Consider the following 23,764-nt stretch of genomic DNA (forward strand, 5'->3'; position numbering starts at 1 on the left):
ATTGGGGTAAGATATCTTTATGTGATTTTGATTTGGATTCACTGATTATTAGTGATATGGAGCATTCTTTAATATGCCTATGGGCTATTGGTATGCCTTCTTTTGAGATATGTCTGTTAATGCTCTTGGCCACTTTTAAGTGAAATTATTATTATTATTTGCTGTTGAGTTGTTTGAGTACCCTGTATATTCTGGATATTAGTCCCTTGTCAGATGAATAGTTTGAATTGTTTCCTCATATTCAACAAGTTTTCTCTTCATTCTGTTTCCTTTGCTGTGCAGAAGCTTTTGGTTTAATAGAGACTCATTTCTCATTTGTCTATTTTTTATTTTTTCTGACTGTGATTGCTTTTTTTTTTCTTTTTTGAGACAGGGTCTGGATCTGTAATCCAGGCTGGAGTGCAGTGGTACCACCCTGGCTCTCTGCAACTTCTGTCTCCTAGGTTTAAGTGATTCTCACATCTCAGCCTCCTGAGTAGCTGGGACAACAAGGCATGTACCACAATGCCTGGCTAATTGTTTTATTTTATTTTATTGCGTTTTTAGTAAAGATAGGGACTCACCATGTTGGCCAAGCCGATCTCAAACTCCTGACCTCAGGTGATCCACCCACCTCAGCCTACCAAAGTGCTATGATTACAGGCATGGGTCACCATGTCTGGCAATCCTGTCTGTGCTTTTGAGGTTGTAGCCATAAAATCTTTCTCCAGGCCAATGTCTTGGAGTGTTTCCCCTACATTTTCTTCTAATAGTTTTATAGTTTCAGGCTTACATTTAAATCTTTGATCCATTTGTAGTTCATTCTTGTATATGGTGAGAGATAGAGGTCCTGTTTTATTCTTCTGAATATGGACATATGTTTTCCAGTACCATTTATTGAAGACGGTGTTTTGTTTTCCCAATGTATGTTTTTTAATACCTTTTCAAAAATCATTTGGCTGTAAATACATAGATTTATTTCTGGGTTGACCAGGCAATGTCTGTTCCATTCGTCTACATGTTAGTTTTTATACCAATACCATGCTGCTTTGGTTACTGTAGACTTATAATATGTTTTGAAGTGAGATAGTGTGATGTCTCCAGCTTTGTTCATTTTGTTTGGGATTGCTTGACTCTTCAGGTCTTTTTGTCCTTCATTCTGTTGATGTGATGTGTCACATGTATTGATTTGTATATGTTAAACTATCCATGCTTTCCTGGAACAAATCTCTCTTCGTCATGTTTTATTATCTTTTTGTTGTGCTTTTGTTTGGTACTACATTGTTGAGAATTTTTGCATTCATGTTCATCAGGGGTATTGGCCTGTACTTTGCTTTTTTTGTTGTGTCCTTTGTGTAATTTTGGTATAATGACAATACAGGCCTTGTAGAATGGGTTTAAGAGAATTCTTTCCTCTTCAATGTTGTGAAATAGTTTCAGGAGAATTGATGTTAGTTCCTTTTTATAAGTTTGGTAGAATTTGGCACTGAAGCCGTTTGGTCCTGGGCTTTCATTTGTCAGGAAACTTTTTATTATTGATTCAATCTTTTTACTCTATATTGGTCTGTTCAAGTTCTCTATTTCTTTTGAATCAATCTTACTCCTTGTATGTGCCCAGAAATTTATCCAAGTTTCCCAGTTTGTTAGCATATAGATGTTCATAATAATCTCTGATGATCTTTTCTATTTATTTGGTATCAGTTGTAATGTCTCCTTTTTCATTTCTGATTTTGTTTGAGTCTTTTGTCTTTACTAATTTAACTAGCAGTTTATCCAAGAAAATGCCTTTTCATTATTTTGATCCTTTATATACATTTTTTGTCTCTGTTTTATTTGGTTTTTCTCTGATCCTTATATACTTTATTTCCTTCTACTAGTTTGGGTTTTGGTTTGTTCTTACTTTTCTAATCCTTGAGATACACTGCTGTACTGCTTATTTGATATAATTCTACTTTTTTGATGTAGATATTTATTGCTATAAACCTCTGTCTTAGGACTACTCTTGCTGTATCCCATAAGTTTTGACATTTTGTGTTTCCATTTTCATTTTTTCAAGACATTTTAGTATCTCTTTTAATTTTTTCCTTGACCCAATGGTCATTCACGGTCATGTTGCTTAATTTCCGCTGTTTATACAGTTTCCAAAGATCCCTTTTTTTGTTAATTTTTAGTTTTATTCCAGTGTGGTCTGAGAAAACATTTGATATACTTTTAACTTTTTAAAATTGGTTGTGTTTTAACATATGGTCTCTCCTGGAGAATGTTTCATGTGATATTGAAAACAATGTGTATTTTGTAACTGTTGGATAAAATGCTCTGTGAATGACTGTTAAGTCCCTTTGGTCTAAAGCGCAGTTTAAAGCCAATGTTTCTTTGTTAATTTTCTGTCAAGATGAACTCTCTAATAGTGACAGTGGGGTGTAGAAATTCTTAACTACTATTATATTGAAGTTTATTTCTCCCTTTAGACTTAATAACTTTGCTTTATATTTGCTCCACTGTTGTGTACATGTATATTTAGAATTGTTACATCTTCTTGTTGAATTGATGCCTGTAATGTAATGACTTCTTTGTGTTTTTTACTATTTTTGACTTAAAGTCTGTTTTATGTGATAGAAGTATAGCTACTCCTGCTAACTTTTGGTTTCCATTTGTATGAAATAGTCTTTCCATTTCTTTGCTTTCAGCATATATGTGTCTTTACAGGTGAAGTGAGTTTCTTTTAGACAGTATATAACTGGGCCACTTTAAAATCCATTCAGCCAGTCTGTATTTTTAAGTGAAAAATTTAAATCATTTACATTCAAGGCTATTACTAATATGTGAAGACTTACTCCTGTCATTTTGTCAATTGTTTTCTTGTTGTCTTATTGTTCTTTTTTCTTTTCTTTCTTCTTTCCTTTCCCTTCCCTCTCCTCCCCTCCCCTCCCCTTCCCTTCCTTCCCTTTCCTTTCTTTCCTTTCTTTCTAATTTTTATCATTGTGGTTTGATGGTTTTCTGTAATGGTAACCTCTGAGTCCTTTCTCTTCCTTATTTATATGTTTGGTAAACCACTGAATTTTATACCTTTGTGTGATTTCATGATGGTAGACATATCATTTTTATTTCCAGGTGTAGGAATCCCTTACACATTTCTAGAATGGCTGGTGTAGTGGTGATAAATTCCCTCAGCTTTTGCTTATTTAGGGAATACTTTATTTCTCCTTCATTTATGAACAGTAAGTTTGTTAGATATAGTATTCATGGCAGATATATATATATATATATTCTTTCTTTCTTTCAGCACTTTGAATATGTCATTCCATTTACTCCTGGCCTATGTTTCAGCTGAGAAATCTGCTGTTAGTCTGAGGGAGGTTCCCTTACATATAACTAGATGTTTTTCTCCTGCTGTTTTTAGAATTCTCTCTTTGACTTTGACAATGTGACTATAATGCACTGTGGAAAACACATTTTTAGGTTGTTCTATTTGGTAATCTCTGAGTTTCATCGATCTATATGTCTAAATCTCTTGTCTAGGAAGGTTTCAGCTATTATTTTGTTAAAAAGGTTTTCTATGCCTTTGGCCTTCTCTTAATCTTCAGGAATACCAAAAGTTCAATATTTATTGGTTTTATGGGGTGTCATATTTCACATAAGTTGTGTCATTTTTTTCTCTCTTTTAAAAAAATCTGATTATTTATTTCAAGAGACCAGTCTTCAAGTTTTGAAATTCTTCTTCTAATTGATCTAGTCTATTGTTGAAGCTGTTCATTGTATTTTTTATTTCATTCATTGAAATCTTCTGTCATGTGATTTCTGTTTGGTTCTTTTTTATGATATTTATCTTGTTGGTGAATTTCTTATTCATTTCCTGAATTATTTTTTTGATTGATTTGTATCCTTTGTCTGTATTCTCTTGTATCTCAGTGATTATTATTTTTTTTTAGTATCATTATTTCAAATTTATTTTCTGGCATTTCTTTCTTTCTTTTTTTTTGGGACAGAGTGTCCCTCTGTTGCCCAGGCTGGAGTGCAGTGGCATGATCTCAGCTCACTGCAACCTCCACCTCCCTGGGTTCAAGCAATTCTCATGCTTTCACCTCCCAAGTAGCTGGGATCACAGGCATGCACTGCCACACCTGGCTAATTTTTGTATTTTTAGTAGAGCAGGGTTTCACCATGTTGGCCAGCCTGGTCTCAAACTCCTGACCTCAAGTGCTCTGCCTACCTCAACCACCCAAAGTGCTGGGATTTCAGGCATAAGCCACTACACCCAGCCCATTTTCTGTCATTTTATACATTTCTTATTTATTGGAATCTGTTGTTGCAAAATTACTGTGTTTCTTTGGAGATGTGATTCTTCTTTATTTTTTCATGTTCCTCTGTTCTTATGTTGAACTGATATAATAGTTACTTCTACATTTTTGGATTGGCTATAGTAGTAGACTACTTTCTTCTGAAAATGTATATATGCTGTTAGGTGGGTAGGTCACTTTAGTTTTGATTCTGGTGTATACAGTAGTATAGTCTCCACAGGAGTTTTTTAGCTCAAAGCAGTGCACGTTGTGTTCATGATTTCTTCAGTGGCTTAAGCTGCAGTTGTTAGCGGAGGTTGTGTTGAGGTTTTGCTAAGGACAGGGATGCAGGTGGGCCAGTCCTCAGGCCTCAGTTGTGGGAGCTGTGGGCCAAGTGTGCCTGTCCTCAAACTTCTGGGCAGGGTACATGTGTATTGGTATTAAAAGGTCCAAGTGGGATAATTCTTGGACCTTCAGTTGACTTGCTCAGGTGCTAACAGTAGCAGTAATGGGTGGATCCTCAGGCCCCTGGGCAGTGTATGTATGTGATGTGAGTGATTATAGTAATGGTGGCAGGACAATCTTCAGGCCCCTAAGCAACTGGCCCCTGGTGGGCCAGTCTCCAGTCCCCCACGTGGTACATGGATGTGGGTGCTGACTGTGTGGGTAGTGGCAGGCTAGGTGGGTCCATACTCAGGCTCCTGGGAGTAGGATGCCACTGATGGAGTATAGGGTAGGGTGATCCTCAGATCCCCAGGTGACATGCTTAGGTACTGGGAAGGATGGTGCCAGGCCCAGTGGACCTATCCTCAGGGTCCCCAGTGGTATGGGTGCCAGCTTTTGTAGGCAGGGAGGGTGATCCCCAGGCCCTCCAGCAGTGGTGGTGGGCAGGAAAGGCATGTCCTTAGGGTGTATGCAAGTGCACTGCAGCCTTGTCTTTATGGAATGGGTTGCTGTCAGTTGCAGCAGCCAAAGGCAGGCAGCTCTCAGATTCTGGGGAGCATGTGTTTCTGCTGCTCCAGCAGTGGCAGCAGAAGGGACAGCCAGTCCTTAGGATGAATGTATATGTCGGGTAGTCTTGCTGCTGAGGGTTGTGAGACCACTTCCAGTATCACATGCTTTGCCCTGAAATGGTGACAGTGACCATGGCAGCAGGTAGGAAGATCCTCTCCTCAGGGCACATGCATGTGTTGGCAGGGATGGGTGGGGAGAGATGCGGTCAGTGGCAGCAGTTGCATGGAGGTGGCTCTCAGTCTCTGGGGAAGCATGCACTTCAGTCTCCAGTGACAACAGCAGTGGCTGTGACAGTGACAGTAGTGGAGAGAGCCAGTACTCAGGGTGCATGCAAGGGTGCTGTGGCCTTTTTTCTGGTGAGAGAGGGGTTGCTGTCAGTGGCAGCAGCCATACCCAAAAGGGTTTCAGGCTCTGGGGAGTATGTGCTTTGCCTCCCTTTGTCCTGGGGGCAATCTCCCCAGTGTTCTACACCACCTGTTGCCCTGAGCACAGGATACTATGCATGCTAGGGTGTTGGGAGCCCTGTGACTATGCTGGGCTCAATCAGTATCACGTCACTGCAGCCCTCTGCGTGGACATATGGGGATGTCAATGGAGCCCTAAGGATGTACAGATGCAAGAGCTCTTGGTACCTTGGTCAAGATGAAGACCGGTGGGGGCTGGGATCTCAAAATGGATGCAACAACTACTTAGGTCTCAGGGGGTGTATGGGACCCAGTGTGAGCTCCCTCTCTGAGGCACTGTCATCATGCAGTCTCTGGGTAGCTCCTTATATGCAAGTCTTAGGGCCTGTGAAGGTTGAAAGGCTCTTCCATGGCTAGGGTTGAAGAAGCCTGTGGTGGAAATATATATCATTAGGTTTCTCTTACTTAACTTTCCCCACGCTGGAGAGCCTCTCCAGGCTCCCAGCTCATCTTTGCTGATTGGCTACCTCATTTTCCTCTCCTTGTTTGCCTCAGGTATTTCCCATCACTGCTGTTTGGAATTCCAATGTTCTCTCTTAAATGCTCTATTTAAGTGGGATTATCACTTGCTATTTTGGTTCTACTTTGTGGGGGTTTTAAATGCTAAATGTCTGTAGTTAGCTGTTTTGAAGGCCCTTCTAATTAGTTTTTTCATGATGATTCTTCCTTAAAAAAGTGTATTGTTCCAAGACAATCAGAAAATGGGTTCTCTATTTTGGTAATTGTGTGAGGTTTGGGATACCAGTACTAATGTTTCAGAAAATTTGGCGGTGACTTCATGCGACGGTCATGGTCTAGTTACCTCTTAAAATCCATATTGGGCTCCTTCATGAATTGTCCTCCTGTTATATTGGCAGCTAGAGAACCATGTGTCCTGGAACATGGTGTTGCTGTCACAGCATTAACTCAGGAATTATAAGATTTAGGTACAGCTATCATCTCTGCCATTCATAGACAACTGACTCTAGCTAAAGTATTTAATGTCTCTGAATTTTTGTTTCCTGACCTGCAAATCAAGGATGTTGCCAGCTGTCTTACTTTGCTACCCACTTAAACCTTTAAAAGCCACGGAAGATGGAAAGTCTGTCAAAATGTTGAGTAGGCAGACAAACTATCAAATGGAAGAGATTATAAGAATATAATGGGGCATAGGAAAGGCTATTTCCCTTTGCTCTCCAATTGACCTTCTAACAATCTCTAAAAACCATCTACGCTTCATGTGAGGCTACAGAAACCAACAAACCTTCATGTGGGCAGAGAAACAAACCCAGGCTTGGGTAGCAGAAATACTTTGATACAATTGATTCAAGAATTCTATCTTCTCTGAACCATGATTTCTCCATTTCTAAACTGGAGATGGTAATGCCTACCTTGATAGGATTCCTGGTGGGAGGCAAAGGCTTAGGTGAAATAAGATGAAACTGCCTGGAACATGGGAAGTACTTGGTTTCAACTTTTCTTTCTTTCTCTCCTCTTTTTTACTTTCAGGATTTTAAGGGAATGGGTGGGGAGAGAGGCAAAGAGAAGTTTATTAAAATGGTAGAAATTTGGCACCATGCTACCCATCGTGTCTGCTTTATAGAAATTTGCCCAGTCGATTTTAACTCTAACTGATAATTGGGGAAAATTGATAGGAGTTTCTTTAATAAATCAAGAATGTGGCAAAAAGATTGTTCTCTAAGAAAAAACTGGTAAGTTCAACAATGGATTAGAGCAAAGATGTACAAAGTTATCTGAAAGAGATGCAGTGTCTCTCCTGCTGAAGACCTTTACTTTAATGTGATTGAAAAGTTTATGTAGTTAAGAAAGTACACCCTGGAGTTTAAGGATATTGGTCAGGCAACAGAAACATAGAGAAACAAAGAGTTATATAGAGCCCATTTGAGCTGTGTCCACTGATGGAATGTCTTGGCAAAGAGAATGAATGTAGGTATCATAACCCTATAGGCAAGGCCACCCCTGGGTTGGGGAGGGCTGTGCTGATCTTATGGTTGGCAGCTCAGTATAGTCATTAATAGTATTGCTTTGTTTTAAGAAGGACTGAGGTCTAAATCTTAGTCCCTGATGTCTACTACCTGGGTAATCCTGGCAAGGCAATTTAACCTCTACCCCTCAGTTTTCTAGAGCACAAAATGGAAATACTATTATATCCAACTCATAAAGCTGTTGTGAAGATTAAACACTAGAATGTATATAAATTAGTTAGCACCATGGTTGGCACCTAGAAAATATTTAATAAATAGTAGCCTTTTAATGGTTATTTTAGCTTGTTTACTTTAAACACTAAAACAAATCAGTTAACTCTTCTGGGATGGGTTGTCTGCTCTTGAGGAAATTTTTTGACTTCTTCAGGTTAGGCTGACTAGAGAGAGGAAATGCAATGATAGTTGTCTTTCACATTGTACATTTTAAAATGGCCATTCTTGTTTATATATCATTTTCTCTGAGCCTAGATCATTTCAATTCATTCCTGAGGTAATGCCTACGGTAATATAGGGTTGACAAAGGTTAGTCTGAGTTTGTAAGTGTCAGAGCCTGATCTGTGTTCAATATATCATAGAAAACACCTTTTGTCAGGCCTTTTGGAATTTGGCAAACTGGTAGGGCTGCAGCCCAGAGGGTCTATAAGGGCCATGAATGAGCCCTTCAGAAGGTGGAACTTGGTGGGTTCATTATGGTATCATATGGTTGGTTCAAGAATTTCAATTCATTTGTTCATTAGATTACACTCCAAAGAAGTATTTCTTAAATGTTAGAATGCATCAGAATCATCTGGAGGACTTGATAAAGCTGAGTTTGCTGGACCGTACCCTCAAAATTCTGATTTAGTAGGTCTTGGGTAGGGTCCAGTAATTTGTGTTTCCAACAAATTCTCAGTTTTGCTGATGCTGCTAGTCTGGGGACCACTTTTTGAAAATCATTGCTGTAAAGTGGTTTAGAATAAGGATGTTTCAGGATAAATGTAAAAGCACTTACTGAGTGCCTTCTGTGTTCAAGAACCATGCTGGGTTTTGGATATTTAAGGATAAGCACCTACCAGAAGAGACATAAATAAACCAGAATGCCAATAACTGAAAGAATTAAATTGGCAAAACAATTGAACTGCTTCATTTCACTGGTCTCTCCTCTCAAGAAGAATATATATATAGGAATTCAATCACTTTGAGTAGATTGTTTGGAAACGTTAAGTGCAAGGATGGAGTAATATTAATAAGCAGGGCTGCAGATGAAAGGAATGTTCCCATCTCTTCATTTACTATGATCTTCAACCTGGTGTTTTCTTGCTCATTCCCCAAGAATAAGTTTTTTGCCTCATTAATCAGATTGGGTCTTTTTTTGGCACTGTGTGATAAAAAGATGTATATGTATGGCTTTGTTCCCTGTTCCTACCTGCATTTTCCTTCTATGAATTTGGATGGATAAGGTAAGCCAAAGCCTGTCTTTTAAAGACACATTCTGCCATCTTGATTTTTAGCTAACAGAAGGAAAGTAGCTTTGTTGTTTTTGATGCTATAACAAATGTTCCAACCCAGGATTACCACAAGTTTACACTGGGTTTTCTTGAGAACCAGCCAAGTTTACCATAACAGAGTACCTTGTTTCTCATTATACCAGATTTTTTTTTTCAGTAGACTCTCCCTAAAGAGTACTTTTAAGTTCCACAGCAAAATTCAGCAGAATGCATAGGGAGTCTCCATATACTCTCTGCCTCATACAAGCACAGCCTCACCCATTACCAACATCACACACCAGAATGGTATATTTGTTACAATTGATAAACCTACATCAATGTATAATTATCACTCAAGGTCCACAGTTTATGTTAGTGTTCACCTTTCACTGTTGGTGCTGTACAGTCTATGGGTTTTGATACATATATAATGATATGTATCTACCATTACAGTATTATACAGAACAATTCCACTGCCCTAAAAATTCTCATGTTCTGTCTATTCATCCTCTCTACTAACTCCCAATAACCACTGACATTTTTATTGTCTCCATAGTTTTGTCTTTTTCAAAATGTCATGTAGTTGGAATCGTCACCATTAAGTTTTGTATGTTTAGATGTCTCAATAATATTTTGGGGGATTGTTAGGAAACATCACAGGCATTATTGTATACTCTAGACCAATAACATCTTCCAGTAAAACACCTCCATAAAGAGAAGAGGAGGGTGGTTACTAGGTCCAAGGCCATACTGAGTAAGATACATTGTCAAACTTTTGCATTCTGGTGAAAATAACTCTCAACTCTGCGGAATACCAGCTTTTCATTAGCCCATACTTTAGTCATGTGATCAAAGAAAGGACATTAAAATGATAGTGGTTACTTTCGAAATGAATGAAGATATTAGAGGATGCCATCTGTGTTCCTGTCCATGTTTGGAGCGTCCACCACAATGAATAATGTTTTCATTACAGTGAAACTTGAGAAATGGAGCCTTTGAGGACCCCCCCGGAAATGTAAGGCCTAGAATTATATTTAGTAATTTTGGTGTTATGAATTCATTACTAATTTTATAAAGTTATAAAGGCTCTCCACTGAAACCATAAGAGATTTATATCCACAAAAGTTTTTATAAAATATCAGAAACCACACTGAAACCTGAAGCCCACTGGCCCAATATAAAGACAACAAAAATGCAACAAATAACAAACTCTAAAAACCTCCCAAAAGATTAATATTGGTCCCTCCATGATTAAGCTTGCCTAACTAAACTAGGGTGTGATTGATTGTCAGTCATTTGCCTGCCACACCCATCAGCAGCCATGGTGATTGGTTGTCTTGGTGTAATATAAAGGTCAAACAACTTCATAAGAGTTACAAAACATATCTTTGGTGATTACTGAACAGCCAACCTCAAGTCCCTGAGCTAATGAATTCAGGTCTAGTAACTGAAATTTCTAATCAGGCCAGAAACTTTTAAAGTGATTTATTAATGTAAATATTTCTTTAAATAGTGATTATTGGAAACACATGCATCTTCTTATTAAAAAGCAATATACTTCATAATATAGTTAGTTAATTATATTTCAGCTCTTCATGTTTCCTGTGGTCCCGAGAAAATTGAGATGCTCTAGAGACACATGTATTAAACTTGGCTTTGTCCTCAGCTATTTACCATAGGGGTTAACTGTTGTGTGAATTTTTAATTTAACACATATATATTGGAGGTCTATTCAGTCCCAGGTACTGTGCTATATCTTTGGGGTAGAGTGATAAAACAATCTGAGATAATAAAATAGTAGGGTGTGGCATTTGATTCACAAAAATTAAAATCTCACTTATAGAAATTGTTTTTGACCTAGCCCAGTTATTTAGCATGTATCTTTGAACTTGTTTCATTATCCAAAATAGAAAGATCGATGATGACTGCCCAGTAGGGTGGTGATGAGGATTATATTGCACAATCTGAATTGATCCATTTGATATTGAGTTTCTGGGGTTCCTTGTTCTCAAGATGATTTTTTTTTTCTGATTTTTCCCCCACAGCCTGGAGGTAGCTCAGTGTAGCTGCAGCAGAAGTTTACCTTTATATAACAATTGTTGAGTTGAGAAACTCCTGCCTCGCTTACTATAGGGCTTTCCTCATCTCCCTCCAGTGTGCACATTTCAGGGCAGAGTAAAGTCTGTTTCCTACTATTACTAGCGAAAAAAGCTTTTGCCAAGAATTTAGCTCTGATGTGCTTGGCACAGCAAAGCAACAGAAAGAGAAATGAATGATCATTGCAATTATAAATGGGTTAACATTCCACCGTACTCCAGAAGAGTAGATTTCAGGCAAGGCTGCAATGAGAACTTGGGGGAAGGGGGAAGTGCACAACTGACTCCATTCAAACATGGGAACAAACCCTTCTAAGAATGACTACAGAATGAAACACCTGCCACCCAATTCTTCACATAAAAGTTTGGCAGACATACAGTGGGCAATTTGGAACAACTTTTATATTCCAAGTTAAAGAAACTGAACAAGAAAACTATACAAATGAATCCCTGAGAATAGACTTTTATAAATCCAATTGCTCTTTAAAACCAATAGAGCAGAAGTCAGGGGTCAGAGCTTATCTTTTCCATCCTGCATCTCCAAAATATGCTTTCCTTTCATATCAAGATTTAGTTTGACCATTTGAAGAATTACAAAATTCTAACTGGGACGCTGATCCTTCAGCCTCTTTTCTCAGCTGTTGGCAACATTAACCCCAAGCTTCTGGCTCACATCCTCCCCAGTTCCTGGGACCATTATTTTTCTCTCTCTACCCCTTTTCTTTCTACCTCTTTGTCTTCTCTCTCCTTTTCTCCCTGCCTCACTTTTTCCTCCATTTTTCTTTTCTCTTGATTGTAATACAGTTTTCATACAATAAAATACATAGATACCAGATGTACAATTTAATCAACTTTGATAAATGCAACGTTTATACACATCCCTATCAAAACATAGAACCTTCCTATCATCCTAAGTAGCACTCATTTGCCCATTTCAATCTATCCCAGGGGCCCTCAGAAAAACAGTGAGAACCAATGTTCTGGGTCTTTCTTACTGTGTTAGCTTTTCTGGTTCTAGAAATATAGATGTATTAAATAATATAGTATATATATTTTGTATCTGGCTTATATTAACTTTCAAATTCCTCTATGCTGTTGCATATATTAGTAATTTGCTCTGTCATATTGCTGAGTAGTTTTATATTGTATGGCTACAATACAACAGCTTTACCTTTTTGCCTGTTGAGAATATTTGGGAAGTTTGCAGTTTTGTAACATTATGTATAAAACTGCTATAAACATTTCCTAGATTTGTTTACTGAAGCATTCATACATTGCATTATTGATAATTTTGCTTTAAAAATGCTTGTTGCTAGAATACATAAAGAAAATAGATTTTTTACATCCTGAGATTTGCTGTATTTACTTAGTAATTATTTTAGGTACTTTGTACAGATTCCTCAAGATTTTCCATGTAAACAAATTGCTGTCTGTGAATGAAGACAATTTTACTTTTTTCATTTCATTATGTATGCCTGTTAATTTTTTTTCTTGTCTTACTGCATTGGTTATGAATCCCCAATAAAGTACTCACTAGGAATTACTAGAATAACACTCTTGTCTTGTTGCCAGTCTCAGGGAAAATGATTCAATCTTTCTGCATTAAGTGTGAAGGTAGTTGTGCCTTTTCTATAGGTGACTTTTACCAAGTTTAGGAAATTTCTGCCTATTCTTAGTTTGTTAGGAGTTTTTATTATGAATTTAAATTAAATTTGGCTAAATATTACATCTGTATCTATTGAGATAATCATAAAATTTTTTTCTTTTGCTCTATTTTCAGATTTAAAATGATTGTTTTTTAAACATTGAACTAATTTTGCATTCTAAAATGAACACTTCTTCTTTGCTATGATGTATTACAATTTTTCAATTTTGCTGGATTAAATTTCTAATGCTTTGTTGTTGACTAATGTGTCTTTATTAACGGGGAATACTGGTTTGTGATATTTTCCCCTTGTAATTTATATGTCTGGCTTTAATATTAGGTTTATGATAGACAGAGAAAATAAGTTAGAAAGTGTCCCATATTTTCATTTTTCTTTAGTGAAAAAGATTATTTTCCTTCATATTTTAATAAAACTATTGGCATTATTTCCTCCTAAAAAGCTTGATAGATTGCAACAGCATTTTCCTAATGAAATAATTTTTGTTAATGAACTCAATCTTTCTAATAGAATATTTTTATTTTAAATGTCATCTTGTATAGGTTTGGTATTTTGTTTCTTTCTAGGAATTTGTACAGGATTTTCAAGTTTTCAAATTTATCAGGGAAAAATTATTTGTAATACTTCCATATTACCTTTTTAAAATATCTGTAAGAACTAGAGTAATGAAGAAATATTCTTTATTTCATTCATGATATTGATAATTTGTGTTCTTTCTCTCTTTGCTCCCCTGTTGAATTTAATAATTCTAGTTAGAATCAGATAAATTGATATTTTTAAAAAACTAGCATTTGCTTTTGCTAATTTATTCTACTGTCTATTTTTTATATCATCAAATTTTGCTCGCATCCTTATTATTTCTACCTTACTACCTACTGGATTTACTGTCTTTAAAATCCAGGTTTCTTTAAGTAGATCTTTTGATAATTGATTTTTGATATATTTTCTTTTGTAATATAAGTTTTAAAGGTGTAAGTGTCCCTCATGCTTTTTTCTGCATTTTATGGATTTTGATATTTGTGGTTTCATTGAGTTAAAAATATTTGCCAAAATTTTGGGGATTTCCTCATAATTTCTTATTTGATTTATGGATAACTTAGTAGTATGCTATTTAATTCCAAACTATTTCAGAAATTTGCAGACTGGCCCTAATGCAAATATATTTTTAAATATTGAAGTAATATGGAGAATGAACTTTGGTGACTATCAAAAAATAAATAACAAAGAGGACTGGGTTTGGAATTTTTTTTTGTCTACTTGACTTATTTGGTACTGAGAAATGAGTTTTAAAATCTCTAACTATAATTGCGAGTTAACTTATTGTTTCTTCTTTTTGTTCTCTTAAGTTTTGTTTTATGTGTTTTGAATCTCTATTACTTGGTGCATGCACCTTTAAGGTTGTTATGTCCTTTGGATGAATTGATATTTTTATCATAATAAAATATCTCTTTTTGTCCATGGTAATACTCCTTATCCTGAGGCTTCTTTGTCTGTGTTATTAATGTAGTTAACTTGGCTTTTTAAATTTAGTGTTTGTATAATATGTCTTTTTCTACACTTTAAGATATCTGTGATTTTATATTTGAAGTGTATATATTGAAAATAGTACTTACTAAGGTCTTGCTTTTCATGTAGTCTTAAAATATCATCCTTTAAATTGGAGTAATTGGTTCATTTATAGTTAATATTACTTATTGATATGATTTGGATTTAAATATATTATTCTATATGTTTTCTTGTACTCCTCTTCACTTTTGTTCTCCTTTTTTCCCCTGCTTTTCCTGACTTCTTTCAGAGTAATTAAATATATTTGAATATTCTTGTCTTCATATTTGCTTTTAAGCTATATCTGTGTTTTAATTTTAGTTTTCTTATAATTTCTAATATATTACTTTACATATTATGTAAGAATCTTACACTTGACCATTTGTGCTGTTCTTGTCATACATTTTATTTGTATAATTATTATAAACCTTACATTGTCATATTTTTTACTTTAGATGATCACTAATGTTTTAAAACATTGCAAAATGAGAATACTATTTTTTATATTCACCCACATATTTATAATTTCCAGTGTTCCTTTGTATAGATATGAGTTTGTAACTATTATTATCTCTCATTGAAAAACGTTCTTTAACAGTTCTTATGCTGGTCTACTGGCCAAAAATTCTTTCAGCTATTGTTGGCCTGAAAAAGCTTTAATTTCACCTTTATTTTTGAAGAATATAAACTTAATCCCAGGTATGGGACCCTGAGACCTGTTTCTTGCTGTTCAGCCTTTGTCTAGCTCTTTTTAGAATATTCTCACAACTCAAAAGACCCACAGTATGGCATGCATAAGAGGACGTCATACCTTCTTCAACAGATTAAGCCCTACACTTCCCTCTATTGCAGCTGTTATTTGGTTTATCTTTGCAGCTTTACTAAAGTTGTGAGAAGCTATTAGTTAGTTGTTTCTAGTACATCATATTGTTTAGTATACATTGGTTCCTTGATTAGTAAGAACGTTTTGAGTTTCTAAGTGTGCAATACCCTGAATGAATTTCCTAAAGCACTATGTGAGAAACAGTCAGCATGGTACACACACACACACACACACACACACACACACACACACACACACACCATGGGTTGCTAGTCCAAAATCTATCAATAGTTAGCTTTAAGTTAGTCCCTGAGGATCTCTGAGGCTTGGTTTACTCATTGTATGTCCATCTGTGAAATGGAGATAACATATTTTATGAAGTTGTTGTGGAAATAACTAATGACATAGGAAAGTGCCAAGCCCACTACCTGAACTTAATCAATCATTGCTGAATCTGAATAATTCACATAAACATAATGGGAGAGTGCTAAAAGAGTTTCTTACATAGAACTTGTCAAGATGAATTATAACATATTGGCTGGACTTCCACCCAGACACAAATAACTTCTGGGAATTTGCAACAGATTTAGGGAAAGCAAAAATAATTTGAAAATGCTAGTTTTAAGTAAGATCCTAGTAGGGTGGGGATATGAGTGATGGTGCTGGGAAAAGTCTAAGTAACATCTTATTCAATTCAATTTAATTCCTGTCAATTCCAGTTTGAGTTTCTTTTAAGTACTAAACTCTAATAATTCAGAAATGAAAACTAATATCTTTTATCAAGGAATCTACAGTTTAGTAAGAAAATGGTAAGGCCAGGCACAGTGGCTCACGCCTATAATCCCAGCACTTTGGGAAGCCAAGGTGGGTGGATCACGAGGTCAAGAGATCGAGACCATTCTGGTCAACATGGTAAAACCCTGTCTCTACTAAAAATGCAAAAATTAGCTGGGCGTGGTGACGTTAGCCTGTAATCCCAGCTACTCGGGAGGCTGAGGCAGGAGAATTGCTTGAACCCAGGAGGCGGAGGTTGCGGTGAGCCGAGATCGTGCCATTGCACTTCAGCCTGGGTAACAAGAGCGAAACTCCATCTCAAAAAAAAAAAAAAAAGAAAAAGAAAAAGGTAAATGATATTTAGTAGGACAATAGAGCGTTTGCATAGAAGTAGATGTGTGGACTCTGGTACTACACTGCCTGATTTAGAATTCATATTCCATCGGTTACTAGCTGTATGATATTTAACAAACTACTTTACCTCACTACGAGTATTTGTTCAGGTAATGCTAGATACTGTTAAACACAAAATCTTCCTGGTTTAACATAATAAACATTTACTGCTTCCTCATATAGCTTTCTGATATAGAACCCAAATAATAACATGGGTGGGATGGGGTGGGGAAGCTCTGCTCCACACTGTCATTCAGGGGCCCAGGATGAACAATGACTTCCCAGGGTTTTGACATCCAGCTAACAAATGGGGAAGAGAGGAGGTGAAGGATCACACCAGAGCCGTGTATGGGCAGGTCTAGGAGTGGAGAACATCATACTTACCTACATTCTGTTGACAAGAACTCTCAGATTGTCAATCCTTTGGAGCACATGGAAATGATGATAAGATGAAGTAACTCTGGGTGTGGACCCCTATTCAGTGACATCATTAGCATTTAACTCTAACTTTCTCTTCAAGCTCCCTCTCATCTCCCTCAGCCCAAGGAAGGAGCAGGGACTGCTTTCACAGAGAATCTTTCAGTATAAGTGATGGAACTAGTAGTATTCCAATTATAATCAAAGCAGATATAAGCACCACAAAACAAACCAGCCAAGGACAATTTGACAATTTGTATTAGGCAAGAAGAGTCTGTATTTGATAAAAAGTAAAGAAAAAGTGATTGGAAGCATTTTGTGTGTCTGTGTGTGTCTGTGTGTGTGTGTGTGTGTGTGTGTGTGTGTGTGTGTGTGTAGAAAATAGTGCTTAAAATAAGCTCTGAAGTAAATTTGATTGAGGTTATGGTGGTCGTCAGTATAGGTATTCTTGTTCATTGTGAGCCGATGCAAGGCTGTGGGAAAACACAAGGTGTGTGCAGTTAACAGGACACAGTAGTTGGAGCTGAGTGGTTAGGAACACGGGGTTTGGATTGAGACAGATCTCAGCTGGAATTATACCTCTGCCACTTATCAACTCTGTGACTTTAATACGTTATTTCATCTCTATGAACTTCAGTTTCTTCACTGTTCACAAGGAGTTATATAATCTTTATCTTGAAGGTTAAAAGTTAAACAGATAATGAATGTAAAGCACATAGAACATGCTCAGTAGGTATAAACTATTATTGTTTTTGTTGTTAACAGTAAAAAAAAGTTGGGCAAGGACAGATGTTAGTGGAAAGGCGGAAACAATGATTTATTTAAGTTTTATTTAGTCTCTGAATCCTGCTGTTACTTTTGCCCAAGAATCTGAACACTGCATCTTTCTTAAGGCCCTGTGGTTCAGAGCTCTAGAGGAAAATTGTTTTCAGAACATGAAGCCATGTCACTTTTTGCCCCTCACTGGTCTCTTATCATTATCTTTTCCAGCAGGAGAGATGAGCTTGCTAGGTGCTAAACTACTAATAGCATTTATTCCCTCAAATGTGTTTTAATTGACCAACAATTCCTGCAATCCGATCCAAGTATGTTTTGGAACAGGGATTTAAAAGGGTGTTTCTTGTGAATGTGGAAGACGAATCATTGGCCTATGTAACACTGGTTTCTGGACCAGCTTTTGGTGTTGCGAAATCTTACTTCCATGGTTCATGCACAGGCTTTGCAGGTACAAAGTCAGGTTCATATCAGAGCTCAAGTATGTTTGTTAGGCCTGCATGCAAAGGGATTTAACAGAGACCCATCCATAGTAGATTAGCTACACTGACTTTCATTTTTCTCAGTAACAGGAAGCCTGAGTGAGCCGTCGGAAGCAAGTGACAATGTTGGCATGAGTCACCAAGGACCAATGTTCCTCTCAGCTTCCTGCTCTTCTATCTTTAGCATGCAACTCTTCCTTGCAATCACAAAATGAGAAGAAAAGAGGAGGGCCATGAACAATAGGCATCAATTACCCTAGTCTGTCCTTTGCTTTTTTTAATCAGGAGAACAGTAGTTTTCCTGGAAGATGCCCTTCACTGGTGGCCAGTGCCTTTTGCATGTATATCACCAGCCAGGACAATATAACACAACAGTCTCCCACCTCAAAGAAGAATAAAAGAGGGGTTATTTTGATTCCTCGCTGTCATCCCTAAAATGGGCTTATATTTATAGAGAAGAGAAAAATCAATATAAGGTAGGGAAGCTGAAATGTTTGTCACACTGCGTTATACCAATTTTATTTCCTATTTCTTTGATGCATGACTTCCCCTTTCCTCCTATTGTTCTCCTTACTGCTTGACCAGATGATTATAATTGCCTACTAAGTGGTCACTCTCTGTTTCACTTTTACCCTTTTAAATTGATTTTCTGTCCATATTTTTCTAAAATGGAGGTCTCACCTGTCACTCCATGTGTAATCTTTCCAGTAGCTTTTTAAAAAATTCACACTCCTGAGGATGGCATCCAAAGCCATTCATGTTCTGACCCCACTTAAAGATTTCATTCTTACCTCCTTACACCCTACTTCCCATCTTGTGCTTCACATTCATGTACCCAGAAATGGAAGTTCTTGCCTCTTTCACCCCTCTATGCAAAAGTAGAAGTCATGTCCTTTCCATTTAATTCTTACTTTTTATTCTTCAAGGGACATCGTTTCTATTTGAGCCATTTATATTATCAATCACTGGGCAAGGAGCATAACCTCTGTGCAGAATTGACTACATAATTTGTAGGTCCCAACACAAAATCAAAATACAGGGCCTCTTGTTTAAAAATCACTAAGAATGTAAACACAATAGCAACAGAGCATTAAACCAAACACAGGACTGCTAAGTACAGAGCTTTGTACTGATTACACACCCCATGAAGTTAGCCTGCTCCTGTGTGCCAAGATCCTCAGGCCAACTCCTGGTTGACCTGTCTGTCTCTTGGACCAGATTGAGCCTCTGAGGACAGTGACTGGGTTGTAGACATCCCTGTGTTATAGACAATTGCAGGTGCACATGGAAAACAGTTTTGTTTTACTTCCCTCATATCGTAACCACCCGATTGGTCCTGGACAGAGATGATTTATCAAGACAGGGGAGTTGCAACAGAGAAAGAGTAATTCACACAGAGCCAGCTGTGTGGGAGACCAGAGTCTTTTTTTTTTTTTTTTTTTTTTTGAGACGGAACCTTGCTCTGTTGCCCAGGCTGGAGTGCAGTGGCACAATCTCAGCTCACTGCAACCTCTGCCTCCCAAGTTCAAGATTCCCTTGCCTCAGCCTCCTGAGCAACTGGGATTACAGATGTGCATCACCATGCCCGGCTAATTTTTGTATTTTTAGTAGAGACAAGGTTTCACCATGTTGGCCAGCCTGGTCTTGAACTCCTGACCTCAGATGATCCACCTGCCTTGGCCTCCAAAATTGCTGAGATTGTAGGCATGAGCCACAGTGCCTGGCCAAGACCAGTGTTATATTATTACTCAAATCAGTCTCCATGGGCATTTGGGGATTAGAGATTTTAAGGACAACTTGGTGGGTTGGGAAAAACCAGTGAGCCAGTAGTTCTGATTGGTTAGGTCAGAGATGAGATTATGGGTAATCGAAGCTGTCTTCTTGCACTGAGTCAGCTCCTGGGTGGTGGCCACAAATTCAGATGAGCCAGTTTATGAATCTTGGTGGTGTCAGCTGATCCATCAAGTGCAGGGTCTGCAAAATATCTCAAGTACTGATCGTAAGAGCAGTTTAGGGAGGGTCAGTATCTTGTAGTCTCCAGTTGCATGACACCTAAACCCTAATTTCTAATCTTGTATTATCTTGTGGCTAATGTGTTAGTCCTACAAAGGCAGTCTAGTGCCCAGGCAAGAAGGGGATTTGCTTCCGGAAAGGGCTGTTATCATCTTTGTTTTAAACTATAATGTTTCTTCCAAAGTTAGTTCAGCCTACACCCAGGAATGAACAAGGACAGCTTGGAGGCTAGAAGCAAGAAGGAGTTTGCTAGGTCAGATCTCTTTCACTATTTCATTTACAATTTTGCAATCGGTTTCATTATCAAATAAGTAACAGAACATTTTCAAAGGCCTGGTCAGTGGGCTTCCTTCTACCCAGCCCCTGGCTTTGGTGATTATGGCAGAGCTGAGTGAAGGTCAAGAATAAGCATTAGCTCCTTTCACGGAGACTCCCGCCTGTGAGATTTGTTCCAATATTTTCCTTCAGTTGGACCCACTGAACTCAGGTTTAGCAGTATGTGGGGGAACTTCTGCACATTTTTAGGCCCAATTTCATAGCAAACAGTGGAGCTATTGGGCGAGCACTTCTAAGAAATGAGAACAGATTGTGAGAAACTGTGCAAATTGCAGGAATTAAGTAAGCTGGTAACAACAGGCCTGTAACAGGCGAGAAAGGAGGAAAATGGCAAGAATGCAAGTCCTGCAGAGATATGTATGTAGGCTTCATGCAGCTGCAGGCTGGGCACTTGTTTGGGATTTTCTTTGTGTGACTTTGTGGGAAGAGCATTGACTCGGCATGTATAGACCTATGTTTGTGTCCCACTTCCACTGCTTACCAGCTAGCTGATCCTGGGAAAATTGCTGAACTTGCTCAGTTTCCTAGATTCTACATGTAATAAAATCAAGATAATAATACTGTAAGTGAAATAGTATATTAATAAGACAAGCCAAACTGCATAGCCTTAACCAGAGCATAGAAAATACATAAGTAGTCTCATTTAGGTTGCATACCCAAACTACAAATTTTCTGAGCCCAAACAACAGTCTTCTGTTTTTTTTCTTACTTCCGTCTCCTGGGAGCTCTAATTATGGATTCTTATTCAACATCATCTGTGGCTGGCTGGCTGTCCCTATCCTGATCTGGAGTCTCCATATTTACATATGTGAGCAGTGTCAGCAAGAGTATACAGAAACCTAAAGATAGACAGACAGGCTTGGTTTTACTATTTAAAAGCTGTATGATTTGGTGCAAGCTTCAGTTTTCTAATAGGGTTTAACAAGGGTTATTTTTAGAATTGTTGTGAAGGTTTTCTGAAATGATGCTTATAAAGCCCAAATACAATGGAGTGCCAATATTTAGTGCCTAATAATAGCTAGTTTTATTCTGTTACTTCCTCACCAGTTGATCTTGCACCAGAGCAGCTGCTGAGAGGAGTAAATTCTAGTCCTTACTGCTCACCTTTATCTGTGTGACATTGAGCAAAGCTATTCTACATCTCTAGGCTTGTGAGTGGAACTAGACCATCCATAAAATGCATTCCCCATATTTGTCCTTGATATGGTTTGGCTGTGTCCCCACCCAAATCTCATCTTAAATTGTTAACTCCTACAATTCCCACATGCTATGGGAGGGATCCAGTGGGAGGTGATTGAATTATGGGGATGAGTCTTTCCCATGCTATTCTTGTCATAGTGAATGGGTCTCATGAGACCTGATGGTTTTAAAAATGGCAGTTTGTCTGCACAAGCTCTCTCCTTGCTTGCTGCTATCCACATAAGATGTGACTTGCTCCTCCTTGTCTTCTGCCATGATTGTGAGGCCTCCTCAGCCATGTGTAACTGTAAGCCCAATTAATCTCTTTTTTTTTTTTTTTGTAAATTTCCCGTTCTTGGGTATGTTTTTATCAGCAGCATAAAAAAGGATTAATACAGTAAATCAGTACCAGTAGAATGGGGGCATTGCTAAAAGGATACACAAAAATGTGGAAGAGTCTTTGGAACTGGGTAACAGACAGAGGTTGGAACAGTTTGGAGGGCTCAGAACTTGTTGGATGGCTTTGCTCAAAATGCTGATAGTAATATGGACAATAAGATCCAGGGTAAGGTGATCTCAGATGAAAATGAGGAACTTTTTGGGAACTGGAGCAAAGATGAGTCTTGTTATGTTTTGGCAAAGAAACTGGTGACATTTTGCCCCTGCCCTAGAGATTTGTGGAACTTAAAACTTGAGAGAGATGATTTTGGGTATCTGAAAGAAGAAATTTCTAAGCAGCAAAGCATTCAAAATGTGACTTGGATGCTGTTAAAGGCATTTAGTTTTAAAATGGAAGCAAAGCATAAAAGCAAGGAAAATTTGCAGCCTGACAATGTGATAGAAAAGAAAATCCCGTTTTCTCAGGATAAATTCAATCTGACTGTAGAAATTTGCATAAGTAATGAGGAGCCAAATGTTAATCCTCCGGACAATGTGGAAAATATCTTCAGGGCATGTAAGACGACTTCAGGGCAGCCCCTTCCATCACAGGCCTGGAGGCCTAGAAGGAAAGATGGTTTCATGGGCCAGGCCCAGGGTCCTTCTGCTGTGTGCAGTCTAGGAACTTGGTGACCTGAGTTCTAGCCACTCCAACCATGGCTTAAAAGAGCCAAGGTAGATCTCACTTTGTTGCTTCAGAAGGTGGAAGCCCTAAGCCCTGGCAGCTTCTACATGATGTTGAGCCTGTGGGTGCACCAAAGTCAGTAATTAAGTTTTGGGAACCTTTGTCTAGATTTCTGAGGATGTATGAAAATTCCTGGATCCCCAGGCAGAAGTTTGCTGCTGGGGTGGGGCCCTCATGGAGAACCTTTGCTAGGGCAGTTCAGAAGGGAAATGTATGTGGGTGGGGGGAGCCTCCAAACGGATTCCTCACTGAGACACCACTTGGTGAAGCTGTGAGAAGAGGGTTATCATCCTCCAGATCCCAGGATGATACATCCACAGATAGCTTGTACTGTGTACCTGGAAAAGCCACAGATACTCAATGTCAGCCTGTGAAAGCAGCCAGGAGGGAGGCTATACCCTGCAAAGCCACAGGGGTGTAGCTACTCAAGACCATGGGAACCCACCTCTCACATCAACTTGACCTGGATTTGAGACATGGAGTCAAAGGAGATCATTTTGGAGCTTTAAGATTTTACTGCACTGCTGGATTTCAGACTTGCATGGGGCCTGTAGCCCCTCATTTTGATCAACTTCTCTCATTTTGAAGGCTGTATTTACCCAATACTTATACCCCTGCTGTATCTATAACTACCTAGCTTTCGATTTTATACTCTCATAGGTGGAAGGGACTTACCTCGTCTTAGATGATACTTTGGGCTGTGGACTTTTCAGTTAATGAGTTAAGTCTTTGGGGGACTGTTGGGAAGGCATGACTGATTTTGAAAAGTGAGGACATGAGATTTGGGAGGGTGCACAGGTGGAATTATGTGGTTTGGCTGTGTCCCCAACCAAATCCCATATTGAATCATAACTCCCACAATTCCCATGTGTCATGGGTGGGGCCCAGTGGAAGGTGATTGAATTACGGGGGCAGGTCTTTCCTGTGCTGTTCTCATGATAGAGAGAACAAAATCACAAA

Source organism: Sapajus apella, unplaced genomic scaffold (genome assembly GCF_009761245.1).
Source record: "Sapajus apella isolate SASKATOON/1434 unplaced genomic scaffold, GSC_monkey_1.0 scaffold36, whole genome shotgun sequence".
Lineage (NCBI taxonomy): Eukaryota > Metazoa > Chordata > Mammalia > Primates > Cebidae > Sapajus > Sapajus apella.